This window comes from Anomaloglossus baeobatrachus, chromosome 2, assembly GCF_048569485.1.
Source record: "Anomaloglossus baeobatrachus isolate aAnoBae1 chromosome 2, aAnoBae1.hap1, whole genome shotgun sequence".
Classification (NCBI taxonomy): Eukaryota; Metazoa; Chordata; class Amphibia; order Anura; family Aromobatidae; genus Anomaloglossus; species Anomaloglossus baeobatrachus.
This window is the reverse complement of record NC_134354.1, coordinates 399,686,493-399,700,029: the sequence shown is the minus strand read 5'-3', so window position 1 is coordinate 399,700,029 and position 13,537 is coordinate 399,686,493. Positions and strand designations below refer to the sequence as shown.

The window sequence follows — 13,537 nt, the reverse complement described above, 5'->3', positions numbered from 1 at the left end:
GAACGCCGGCCTCCCTAACCGTGGGCGTAACACTACTCAGACAACACAGGGTGAGGGAACCACAATAATTAGACTTTATTGGATCCCCAAACAATTAACGGCACATAACACATAACCAGCAAAACACACAAAATGTAACAGGCAACAGAGTCTCACCCTTCCGCTGGCTCACCAGGGATTTAGAATGTCCATGCCTCACAGGTTCCAAGCTGTCTGAGGTCTGCAAAGTCTGTAACAGGTGACTGAACTGTCCCAACCTGCGTGTCCTCCTTAGGTAGTCCTGGTTTGATGTTACAATCCTGGCAGCCGGAGTCGAAATCCCTAGGCTGTGGATATGGTCTCCAACCGGATCCGGAGTCCCTAGATTGAAGCCATAAGATGTCCCGATCCTCCAGTCAGCTCCAAAGAGCTTAGACTGAATCCATCAACCATCAACAACCCCTGGTGGCTTAAAGAAGTCCCTTTTATAGCCACAGCCTTCCACTTAGATACACTGCGTCCTCATCGATTGGTTGGACAAGATCGCCTCTCCCATTGGATGAATCTTAAGCTGCATAGACAATGTTCATTTAAATGATATGGGTAGAAAGACTGAAGATGTACATGTAATCTGGGAGTCACCGACTAGACAATGGCTACTAAGGTAATCACATTAGCAATACACAACTACAATACAATGGTTACTGGAAAAGTCTGGAGAACAATACCTGTGGCTTTCAATGGCCAACACAATTACATTGAGTCAACAAGAGTCTTGTAAAAACAATGAGGGACTTCTCCCCCGTCTATAGACAATCTATCATGCTGTCTGGCTGGATTTTAAGAAACTTTAACCCATGAGAGTCCATGTCGTCACATTCCTCCCCCTTCTTAATATTAGCCAGACATGATAGGCTTCCGATCATCCTTCTCCTCTTGACGGCATTGTCCTTTTTAATGGTGAGGTCAGCAACAGAGGCTCGCATCTATACACCTCCCCCTGATTACCTCCCCCAAGTAATCCAGCCATATTGTGGACAAGCACTAAGGTGGGGTCCATGAGTTGGGCCTGCACAAATCTCCCACTATCATTCCTCCCCCAGTCAATAGCCACAGTTTGGTTAGGCTTACTCACGGTTCTTGGCTCAGAAGTGGATGATGGAGACCGGGAATGCAAACCATCACTGGAAAAGATGTTAGAAAGATCCACATCAGGGTCCTGCTTGGCTTGGAGGTGGGTGATGGCTTCTTCAAACTGACTGGATAGTCCTTGTACTAGGTCATTCTCCAAAATGACTGGTGTGAGCAGGTAATTCACAAGCCCCACTTTCACTTCCCTTTGAGTGGTATCCGAAACAACAGGCTTGGTGGGGCCATCTATGAACCCCACTTCAACTTCCTCCTGGCTAGTCCCCGAAACAACAGGTGTGGGGAGGCTGTCCATAAACTCCATATGGACCTCTTCCTGGTCAGACCCCAAAGTAACTGGTGTGGGGACGGTGTCCATAAGCTCCACATCAGCCTTGCTCTGATTAGTCTCCACAATGACAGGTGTGGGGAGGCTGTTCACAAGTCTCACATCAACCTCTCCCTGGTCCTTTTCCGAAATAACTGGTGTGGGGACAGTGTCCATAAGCTCCACATCAGCCTTGCTCTGGTCAGTCTCCACAATGACAGGTATGGGGAGGCTGTTCACAATCTCCACCTCGACCTCTCCCTGGTCGGTCCTTAGGTCCACCTGCACACATGCCAGAGGGACGTTTGAGCGCTGGCCCTCAGCCAGGGAGATGGACAATTGGGAATCCGGTAAAGGGTCTTCCGGAGAAACAACAACTGGGCTTACCAGAGTGATGGAAGATCCAATCTCTCGAAGTCCCTGAGCCTGTAAATCACCGACCTTGACCGTCTGGATGTGGGGATGGAGGTTGGCTGGTGTACGGTGTCCGGCCTGCCGTAGGGTGTGGACTGGATAAACCACTTCCTCAGCTATTGGTGGTTCTTGGGAGCAGCATTCCCCAGGTCTCGTTGGTTCATCTCGGCACATGTTGACTGGTTGGAGTGGCAGACGGACTCCAAGCATGCGGCCTCGGTTTTGGAGACAATCCTTATCTATATGTCCATTGCGCCCACATGTATAACAGCGCCATAGATTGGGAGAGTCACAGGCCCTGTCTGTAGTCCTTTGTTTTGGCGCAGCTTCTGCTGGGTAGGGGGACCATCCTTCTCGACCGGCTGGTGTTAGCAGTACTGCAGCTGGAATCCCATAAACATATTCCAGAACATAAGCCCTCTCTTCTCTTGAGGATCTAGGCCCCAATGCATCCAACAACGCTGTGGCTTGGGCCATCTTGGACAAAGTTGATTCCCGATTGTCACTAGATCCATGATGTGGCACATAGTCTAAATCCTCTGGGTCAACATCGGCGGGATCCTCATCGTCCTCTGCATCATTCTGGGCATCCCAACGGACTAATTTCCGGATCAAGTCCGACCGAGTCTCAGCGCTCCGACAGACAATCTCTCGCCTCCGGCACAGATCCTGCAGCATCCATTTACTGCAGCGGTCGTAACTCCTCTCTTGTCCTTGTCCCATGGCTGAGCTGGTGGGGTTGGACATGGCAGCGTCCGAAACCTGAATGCCTCCCCTATGGCCTGCTGGGTATGCTTATGTGCCTCCCTGGTTGTTGAGCCCTGGACGGTGTCCACGAACACCAGTCCGCTGCAGCTCCCCTGGGTAAACCAGGCTGAGTAGTATCCCACTGCTGCCACCAATTGTGGAGACACGGGGCTCAGTGGGCGCTCTCGTCCACTAAAACCCGCCGCCTTTAGAAAGACAGCGTGGCTCAGGGCTCATCCCAACTGAACGCCGGCCTCCCTAACCGTGGGCGTAACACTACTCAGACAACACAGGGTGCGGGAACCACAATAATTAGACTTTATTGGATCCCCAAACAATTAACGGCACATAACACATAACCAGCAAAACACACAAAATGTAACAGGCAACAGAGTCTCACCCTTCCGCTGGCTCACCAGGGATTTAGAATGTCCATGCCTCACAGGTTCCAAGCTGTCTGAGGTCTGCAAAGTCTGTAACAGGTGACTGAACTGTCCCAACCTGCGTGTCCTCCTTAGGTAGTCCTGGTTTGATGTTACAATCCTGGCAGCCGGAGTCGAAATCCCTAGGCTGTGGATATGGTCTCCAACCGGATCCGGAGTCCCTAGATTGAAGCCATAAGATGTCCTGATCCTCCAGTCAGCTCCAAAGAGCTTAGACTGAGTCCATCAACCATCAACAACCCCTGGTGGCTTAAAGAAGTCCCTTTTATAGCCACAGCCTTCCACTTAGATACACTGCGTCCTCATCGATTGGTTGGACAAGATCGCCTCTCCCATTGGATGAATCTCAAGCTGCATAGACAATGTTCATTTAAATGATATGGGTAGAAAGACTGAAGATGTACATGTAATCTGGGAGTCACCGACTAGACAATGGCTACTAAGGTAATCACATTAGCAATACACAACTACAATACAATGGTTACTGGAAAAGTCTGGAGAACAATACCTGTGGCTTTCAATGGCCAACACAATTACATTGAGTCAACAAGAGTCTTGTAAAAACAATGAGGGACTTCTCCCCCGTCTATAGACAATCTATCATGCTGTCTGGCTGGATTTTAAGAAACTTTAACCCATGAGAGTCCATGTCGTCACAGTCACAATTCTGAGTTGTGCAATAAATGTTAAGCTTACGCCACAAATCTGGTGAAAACACTTTGATGAAGGACAAAATGCTTCAACCATTGGTACTCAATCTTGAAGGACTGCAAAAGACACCTCTGCATATGAACAATAATCTAGATGGCATTAAAAATCAATATTAATCAATCAACCTTAATGAAAGCTTTCTTAGTCTCATATCACACCAGCATTATGATAACATTTTATAAAAACATGGTTTGGAAAGTTGTCAAAGCTGCTAGACGTCCATGCCCTTGCACTATCCCAATGATTATTAACATGTCTCACTACTCTCACATCCCATAACTTCAAATCATACTGATACTTTGTAACTTATTGGCCAATCTTTGTGTGAGGTGTCAAACTCTTTTCTCTTGCACAATGATGACTCAGGGAACCACCCCTCACGTCATTTAATTCAACAAGGGTTACTTGCAACCATTTTATAATTTCTAAGTAGTCTAGTTTATTTATATAGTCACTCGCGGGTATAAGTCAAATGTGAAATTAATATATTTTGACTCTTGACTGATACTAAGAAAACAGAGACATGTATTTCCACGTAAAAAGTCTCTAAAACGTAGGACTGTCCATTAAAATTAGCCTTTAGGGTAACTATAAAGAAAAGATCAGATATTGCTTCTGTCTCTCAATTTTTGGCCCAGTGATCTGGGATGGATTTGATCAGTGACTGTTGGCTCGCTCCATATTGATGCATGTGAAAAACTCTGTAGGATGTGAAAATCTCAGGGTTATATGTTGGGTTTTTCTTATATTATTTCAGGAATAGATACAATATGAATGCCTTCCTGTACATTCTTCCAGAAACGTAGGTGTTCACGTCTGAATCCAGAAATACCGGTTACTGGACATCAGTAGGTAATGCTCTATGTCTCTCTAAATGACTCAGGTTTTTGAGATGAAACAAATTATATAGTAAGAAGATTATTCATCCGACAGCCATCTAACGTGTATGGCCAGATTAAGAGAAGGATTGGGCACTTTGAATTTATATCATTTTGTTCTCAGAGGAGATATTCTGCAATTCTCATCCCTCTCACCATTAAAAAATATATTTCAATATGATTCAGCCAAGCATTCATTACAAACATTTATTGGGTGTCATTTGCATTTTCACAGCTAGCAATGAATGTAACTCACCGATAACACATCGTCATTATTTGATACAAACTTGGTCTTGTTTAAAACTTTCAGCCAAAAATCAGGCAAAAAAAATCTTTTGTTCCCAGAACATGTATGGCCAGTCTGAATGACTGTATTGAGCAGTATAGACTGAAATGTGTAAAGCTATGTGCCCACGGGAGATTAAACCTGCGGATTTATCTGCGGAAAATCTGCAGATTTTCTGGACTTTTTAGATAAGTCCACAGGTTTCAGCATGTACAGAAACTCCCCATGTTATCCTATGGGACATGGGGAGTTCTGTGTCATGCTGCGGACATGTGTGGCTGCAGAAAATGCTGCGGATCTCCCGTAATTGCATGTCAATTCTTTCTGCGGAATTATATGTCTAAATCCCGGCCCTCCACTATACCGGTACACGGTCATCCGCAGGAATGTCCGCAGGTTTACCGCAGCTATTTCGCTGTACTACCGCAGCTAAAAATAGCTGCAGATTCCGTCGAACAGCTGCGGGAAACCTGCAGACATACCTGCGGATATATCCGCAGGTACAAACTTCCGTGGGCACATAGATAGAAGCAGGTTGATGGTTGACACCATCAATCAATGCAATCTTAGGCTAAGGTGTGTGGTCACCTTAAAGCAAAATAACCATCGGCACCAGCACCATCTTTATGAACATGGCTTTTGCTCTTCAACTTTTATTATAATGACTACAGTTGCAAGTTTTATGACAGAGGGAAAGGATTTTCCAATATTTACTTTAGGTTAGCTTTATCAATGAGGTGTTAGATAAGAGTTTAAAAGTAAAGGAAACATACAAACTCATTAAAGGCAACCAACCAGCAGGATTTTCCCATATAAAGTAAAGGCCCCGTCACACTAAGCAACATCGCTAGCAACATCGCTGCTAGCGAACAACTTTTGTGACGTTGCTAGCGATGTTGCTGTGTGTGACATCCAGCAACAACCTGGCCCCTGCTGTGAGGTCGTTGGTTGTTGCTGAATGTCCTGGGCCATTTTTTAGTTGTTGCTGTCCTGCTGTGAAGCACAGATCGCTGTGTGTGACAGCGAGACAGCAACAACTAAATGTGCAGGCAGCAGGAGCCAGCTTCTGCGGAGGCTGGTAACCAATGTAAACATCGGGTAACCAAGAAGCCCTGTCCTTGGTTACCCGATATTTACCTTTGATACCAGCCTCAGCCGCTCTCACTGTCAGTGCCGGCTCCTGCTCTGTGCACATGTAGCTGCAGGACACATCGGGTTAATTAACCCGATGTGTGCTGTAGCCAGGAGAGCAGGGAGCCAGCGCTAAGCATTGTGCGCTGCTCCCTGCTCTGTGCACATGTAGCTGCAGCACACATCGGGTAATTAACCCGATGTGTGCTGTACTAGGAGAGCAGGCAGCCAGCGCTCAGTGTGCGCTGCTCCCTGCTCTCTGCACGTGTGGCTGGTCACTGGTTGCTGGTGAGCTCACCAGCAACTTGTGTAGCTATCGTTGTTGGGATCGCTGGTAAGTTGCTTAGTGTGACTGGACCTTAAAGGCAGTGCCATATTGGTGCTAAGATAGTGAATCAGTTTAGAGATTGGATGTTTGATTGCAGAAAAACAGTTATCAAAGGTCCAGAAATGAGAGCATTGGTTGAGTGTCGTGTGTATCGGGGCGGGACTTTGTGGATTGGGTCTTCAGTAATGCTTCCTCCCCTGGCTACCTGCCTCCCCTCTATTTAAATTTCTCCCCTCTGCTGCCGCGAATAAGACAATGGCTGGCACATGCGCAATATTATTTTCAACTTTTTCTCCAACTCTTCAACAAAATGGCGCCAGAGTCACAACAGTTGTGCTCCACGATATCCAGCGCCATCTGTGGAGATAACTATGAGTTGCAGAGGTGCATGCGCTGATAAAAAAAATTCAATCTGTGCATGCGCCACCACCCCTCATATTTGTATTTACAGTTTCTTCAATAAAATCGAGCTGGAGATTGCGATGCAGATTAAATGCTGGCATGCCCTGATTCCGGCGCCATTTTATTGAAGAGTTGGAGAAACATTCAAATAATACTGAGCATGCGCCATCCATAGGAGAGAAATTTAAATAAAGGGGGGGGGCAAGAATTCAGGGGAGGAAGCATTACTGAAGACCAACTCCCAAACTCCCTCCCCAATGCGCATGCCACTCAACCAGTGCACTTATTTCTGTACCTTTGATAACTTTTTTTCCGGCAACCAAACATCCAATCTCTAAACTGAAGGTATGATTTGATTTGCCATCCTAGAGCCAGTATGGTACTGCCTTTACTTTATATGGGAAAATCCTGATGCTTGGTTCCCTTTAGGCTATGTGCCCACGCTGCGGATTTTGCCGCGGATTTGCCGCGGATTTACCGCGGATTTTCCGAAAATCTGCAGCAGCGGCACTTCCAAGCCATTTCAATGGCATTTTGGAAATGCTGTGTCCATGCTGCGGATTTTTCCGCGGCGGATTTGCCGCGGATTTTGATCCGGAAAAATCTGCAGCATGTCAATTATTGTTGCGGATTTTGGTGCGGATTTTGGGTATAGAATGGGGAAAAAAAAAAAAATCCGCATCCAAATCCGCGGCAAATTCGCGGTAAATCCGCGGCAAATCCGCGGGAAAAATAAGGTGCGGATTTGCCGCGAAAGTCGCGGATTTTCATGCAGAAAAATCCGCAGCAACATTCTACTGTGGACACATAGCCTTAAGGTTGGCCTATCCTGTCTTAAGTTCTGTAAAATCACATTACTGATACATTTTACAATAGGTACATGTGAATGTAGTTGTGCATGATGGGTGGTACTGGCTTTTATATAGATTGCAGACATGAAATGCTCAGTGTTTTTGACTAATAGGACTCCACAGGTATTTTGTATGTATATTTTTTATATCTTTACGTTTCATACATTGATATCATCTAATATATGGGTACTGGAGACCTGGTGGTTTATCTGCTCTGTTCCTTGGTGGTATTGCTCTCGCCACCACTATTTCTTTGCTGCCACACCAATTTATTAGTTCTTTAATAAATTCTGCTTTTTTTCACATAATTGTGGTCCGGTGGTCTTTTTGTGTTTTTGCTCTTATATTGATAGGGTAAATGGTTTACGTTTAATTGCTTTACTGCCGGACCCACTCCTTTACTCTCCTTGTAGGAAGTGTTTGTAGGTTTCATTACATTTTATTCAATTACGAAACAAGGTTTATAATAACCATAAACACAATGTAACTCTGGGTTGGAAAAGCATTGTGGTTTTACAAATGATTAATCTTCATTTTAATTAAACATTCTGCTTAATATATTACTTTAGTATTCGACATATTACTTATTGTAGCTTAAGGCTATGTTCACACGCTCTGGCTATGCACTGCTCGGTCTACTGTAGTAATTGGTGGGATTTTTAATAACTCCATTCAGGCAATGTGGCATGGAACATCATCATTTCTAGGGTATAATTACTAACCTATAGTTAGAGATTTAGTAAACATTTCTTCTAAAAGTATTTCTAAGAACTTTTCAGAACAGTAGCTTACAAAATAGCAGGACAGACATTTTAATGGATATTTTAGCCAGAATTTTGGGGGAAATGATAACGATTCTGGGCCAAATATGCTATAAATTAAGATTATCTTTTTTTGTAAATATGATTTACAATCTAATATTCCTTCAAAATAGGGATATTTTTTTAAATAATAATAATAAAAAAAATTAACTGAGCATTAGAAATAATACATTCTATTAATTGAATTGATTACCAAAACAAATATTTGATCAATCCACCCAGTCTTATAATAGATTATTGGTCATCTGACTCTTCCGAAGGCTACATAGGTGGTACAATTATAACCAACAATCAATGACTACTTTATAGGTGGAATAAAACCATTTTTTTGAGAAGTAATAAGATTTGGTTTAATCGTATCCTATTATTTCAACACCACAGATGTAAAGAATGGATCACTGGTCAGTTATGAGAACTGGTATACTGTGCCTGTGATGATGAGGTTTTGTGGAAACCTCGTGGGCATATTCCGGGTGATAATTTCACCAATAAAAGCCTTATATCAGAGATTTCAGGTTTATATGAAGGTTGACTACTTTATAGGTAGAAAAAAAGAAACACATTTTCTTGAGAAGTAATAAGATTTGAGTTAATCGTATCCTATTACTTTGAAAGAATGGATCAAGGGTCAGTTTGGAGAACTGGTATCATACTGTCCTGTGATGATAGGGTCTTATGGAAACCTCATGGGTATATTCCGGTTGATAACTTCACCCATTCAGTAGACACTATAAAGCCTTATATCAGAGATTTTATATACATACATAACTATTCTGAACTGTGTGACTCTGTAACAAGGAAGTTTTGTTGTACAGTCTACAAGTGGAGTATAAGAGAAATAAGTATATTATTAAGAAATAAGAACTTATTCTTAGAATTAAACACAGATTATGGTTAAATCCATACAAGTGTAAAAATGGCTGTGAAGTGTCACAAGAAGCAGAAAAGCAGATCACTTACCTGTGGTTACAGCTAGAACGTGGATAGATTTTCTCACTCCGTGGAACAGGTAAAATCTCTACTTTTCTTACACTCAACACCTCTTCTTCCTTTTCACCATGATGATCCCCTGTATTTGGTGACTGAATTTCAGCATAAAATCAGATGTACTTCCTATCGACCAGAGTTAGTTCAACGCCATATTGAAACTATAAGGTGATCCTGTTTTTCTGGCTCAACCACTCCTTGTTCAGGTGTACTGTGAGGTTTTTTTTTCGTTCTTTATTAATCTCTCTCCTCCTCCTTCACTCCTGTCCACTGTGTATTCTGTAAATCAGTAGCTGCAGACAGACGACTGATTCTACTCCCACCTCCCTCTGGGTAATTGCCATGATCCACAGACCCACCCCATGCTTCTTACAGTATCACTACTAAACTGGGATGAATTTTACATACATTTATGCTGTTTGCGTCCTCCGCTCAGTAGAAAACAGTTGATAGTTTCAAGCACAAATAGGTGAGTCCATACATTGCTCCTTTGTTTCCAGAAGACTGTGATCTTTGTGGCTTTTTTAATTCAGCAGAATTCCAGACTGGAGGTCGAACAAGAAACTCTCCTGTTTCTGACTTAAAAATAGAAGCACATTTATAAGAATCGCAGACGCAGATGGTAAAGAGAGTGGGCAAGATGTGCAGAAGATTGAGGCTGAATACACACTTCTGGAAGGAGAAACGTCTCACGAATGTGAAAAAAACCCCATACATACTGTAGAGTTTTGTGCATTCAGGCACATGATACACATTACAATATTATCTGAAAAGCTTTTATGTGACTAGTGCATTCGTTGCTTGCATGTAAACCGTGAACGATAGGAGTAAAAATACTATATGGGCACATGAGGGTCCCCTGAACATTAAAGAGAATCTAGAAGTTAACTATCCAGCACCAATATGGATAAAACGCCAAGTTTATTTCATCTTTAAAATGTCACAAAATGCAGAGCACCTGACGCTTTTTGGACATCAGTTCTTAGATGTCCTGCGACTAAGGACTGACGTCCAAAACGCGTCAGTGTTCTGTATTTTAAGACATTTTAAAGATGAAATAAACTTGACGTTTTATCCATATTGGTGCTGGATACTTACTTTCTTTGTTCCTGTAAGGAAGCCAGCCACGTGTATTTATGCACCCTCCATTGAGACCGTATGAATATGACCTGTATCTGAATATCAACTGCACTCATTGTGAGCTAATCACCTCTTCTTTTTGTTTTTCCATTAAAGAGAATCTGCCACCAGGTTTTTTTCTACCCCATCTGAGATCAGCATGACGTAGGTGGAGAGACCCTGATTCCAACAGTGGAACTAACATTTGATGGTTACAAACACAAGAAATGTAACGAAAAGCTTGGACGTTGCAGGTAGTTTTGAGCAGACACATGGAAGCTTGGGTTTGCCGGTTCAGCATGACATTAGTAAAAAGTTTGGTTTGGGACACGAACTTGACCCGGACCCTGAATCCCATATTAGCCAGTAGACACCTGAACTTGTTTGCTATAAAACGGCTGTAAAACTGTCACAGAAAGGGTTAGGAGGTTGCAAAAGGAAGCAAAACAGGGGCAATTACCCTGCAAACAAATTTAGATAGGGAATAAATGTAAAAAAAAAAAGACTTGAGCTCCCATCAATTTTTGCTAACAAGCAGGGATAAAGGAGACAACTGTGGGCTGCAACCCTCAGTTGTCAAATATACAGAGGATCCCACACTGCTTTTTAAAATTATTTAAATAAATACTTTTAAAAACACTGCATGGCTGTGCCCTATTTTTGATACTCAGCCAATGTAAAGAATACTCCTGGGGGCTGGTATTATCAGGGTGTAAAAGGGAAGCACGGTGGGATAGGATGATACAGGGCTCCTAGGCTGACCCTACGACTAGGGATCCTGAGCTGTCTCTTATCTCGATGATAGACTTAGTAGTAGTCAGGGTTGGGCCTCCAATGTGACCTTGTCTCCTGTCCAGGCCCTAACAACTGTGTCCTCAACACCCAGGGGATTGACCTGGATGGAGCCCAACCACCCACCAACACAGAACAACAGATGGGGGTAACAAAAAACCTTATACACACTAAATACTACACCAGGAACAATCAAGGAAATATGGGTGAGGAATAATAAGGGAAGGGAGGTAGAACAAAAATGTGTGTATAAACGGCAGCAGACAGTTTCAAGTACGTACTCTCTGCTCCTGCGATAGCTCCAAACTGAGTTGAATAACTAGCAACCTCTCCAGGAAGCAGAGGGATTAAATACAGCCCAGAACTGCTCAACTAAAGACAGCTGAGCAAGTCTGTTGCTGCACCAGGGAAGGGATTAACCCCAAAATGCCCAAAGGAAAAAAAAAAACAATTTTGAAATGTGCATGGTCTCAGATGGTAATAGAGAACACTGATCCGGAGCCTGTCCTTATACATGTGACAGTACCTTCCCCTTAAGGAGACACCTCAGGACTCTCAAGCCCATACACCAATAACCACCTTTAAACGGACAATGTGAACCACCACCTAGGATCAATTGAGCTTACACCATTTGAGTGCCGACCTGGATACGACAGTGCGGGTGAGTACTAGGGTTGAATCCAGACGCACAGCCATAGCATCACTATAATCCGCAACAGATAAGGATCGAGATAATCCACACTGAGAGCCTCAAATGCACCCCTCCACTTGATGTGATTAGTCATGCAAAGTCATTTTCCCATAGGTCTGGATCTGCACGTTTTATTATCAGCATGCTCACATACGTACAACTCTGGATGTCCATACATGCACCCAGACACCGCAGTTGCCCCCTTCCAACCACCTCTCTAAAACCAACTGACACGAGAGGAGAGCACCCCCACCTGCATGGGCTCATCCTCCTCTACCTATGGGAACTCCACCTTCGGCATGGCTAAGGGAACCCTGGTCTTGGTGGATCTCTCCCTGAGACATATATCCAACCTGATGGCAAGGGACATGATGGCCTCCAGCAACGTGGGTGCGGAGTACTGCAGCAAGGAGTCCCTCAGTCGAACAGACAAACCCTAGACAAACTGACTCCAGAGATCTGGGTCGTTCCATAGGGTGTCTGTGGCCCACCTCCGGAACTTCAAGCAGTACTCCTCTGCTAGGCGCCTGTTTGATCTTGTAGAGCTGGAATTCCACCAGGGAGATGCCATCAGGCTCAGCGCAGACCAGGGCTAAAGCCACAAAGAAATCGTCTATATACCACATAGCCTCTGAATCAGCCAGTAGAGAGAAGACCCAGTATTGAGGATGGCCCCGCAACAAAGAAATGACGACTCACACACGCTGGGCCTCAGTCCCCGAAGAATGGCGATGAAACCTAAAATACAGGCAACAGGCTGCTTCAAATACCCGGAACCTATCCCGCCCCCACGGAAAACTTGTCAGGGAGGGCCACCTTAGGTTCTGGCAGAGATTGGGCTACCACCAAAAGGCCCACCACCTGTTGCAACTGCTGAGCAAGTCTGCTGCTGTACCAGGTAAGGGATTAACCCTAAAATGCCCAAAGGAAAACAAAGCAATTTTTAAATGTGCATGCTCTCAGATGATAGAGAACTCTAATCCTGAGCCTGTCCTTATACACATGACACAGGGTGGGAAGGTCCATGGTGTTTTGGCCCCTTGCAGCCTGAAAATAGCAGCCTGCAGCCGCCTCAGAAGTGGCATCCATTAGATGGGCCAATTTTGGCTCTTAGACTGGCTCTTCCTGATTGTCCTGGTGCAGTGGCAATTGGGGTAATACTTTTGGGGTTGATGTCAGCTCTGAATTCACAGCTGACATCAAGCCCAGGGGTTTAGCAATGGATAGGTATCGATCAAACACCCTCATTACTAACCTGTCAGGTGTAGAGTTAAAAAAACAGACACATGAAAGAAAAATTTATTTGAATAAACATTTCCCACATGCTCTCATTCACCAATTTTTTAATAAAACAATCCTCCATGTTCTGATGTAATACAATTGGTGAATGAAATCTCCCCCACACTCCCTCATCCACCAATTTTTTTACTTCAGAATAAACCCTGGACGTTCAGATGTAATCCAAAGTGTAATGTCCTGAGAACCTTCTCAGATCAAGCCT

The 13,537-nt window shown here is 44.0% G+C and overlaps 1 protein-coding gene across 1 annotated transcript in view; it reads right to left on the bottom strand.

Annotated features, from left to right (window-relative positions):
- The window catches only part of NCMAP (non-compact myelin associated protein), a 142,401-nt gene extending 132,676 nt beyond the window's left edge, over positions 1-9,725 (bottom strand). Inside the window, exon 1 of the mRNA XM_075336087.1 lies at positions 9,408-9,725. The gene's annotated coding sequence lies outside the window, so the exon portion shown is untranslated. The remainder of the gene's footprint in view (positions 1-9,407) is intronic.
- Positions 9,726-13,537: the final 3,812 nt, after the last annotated feature.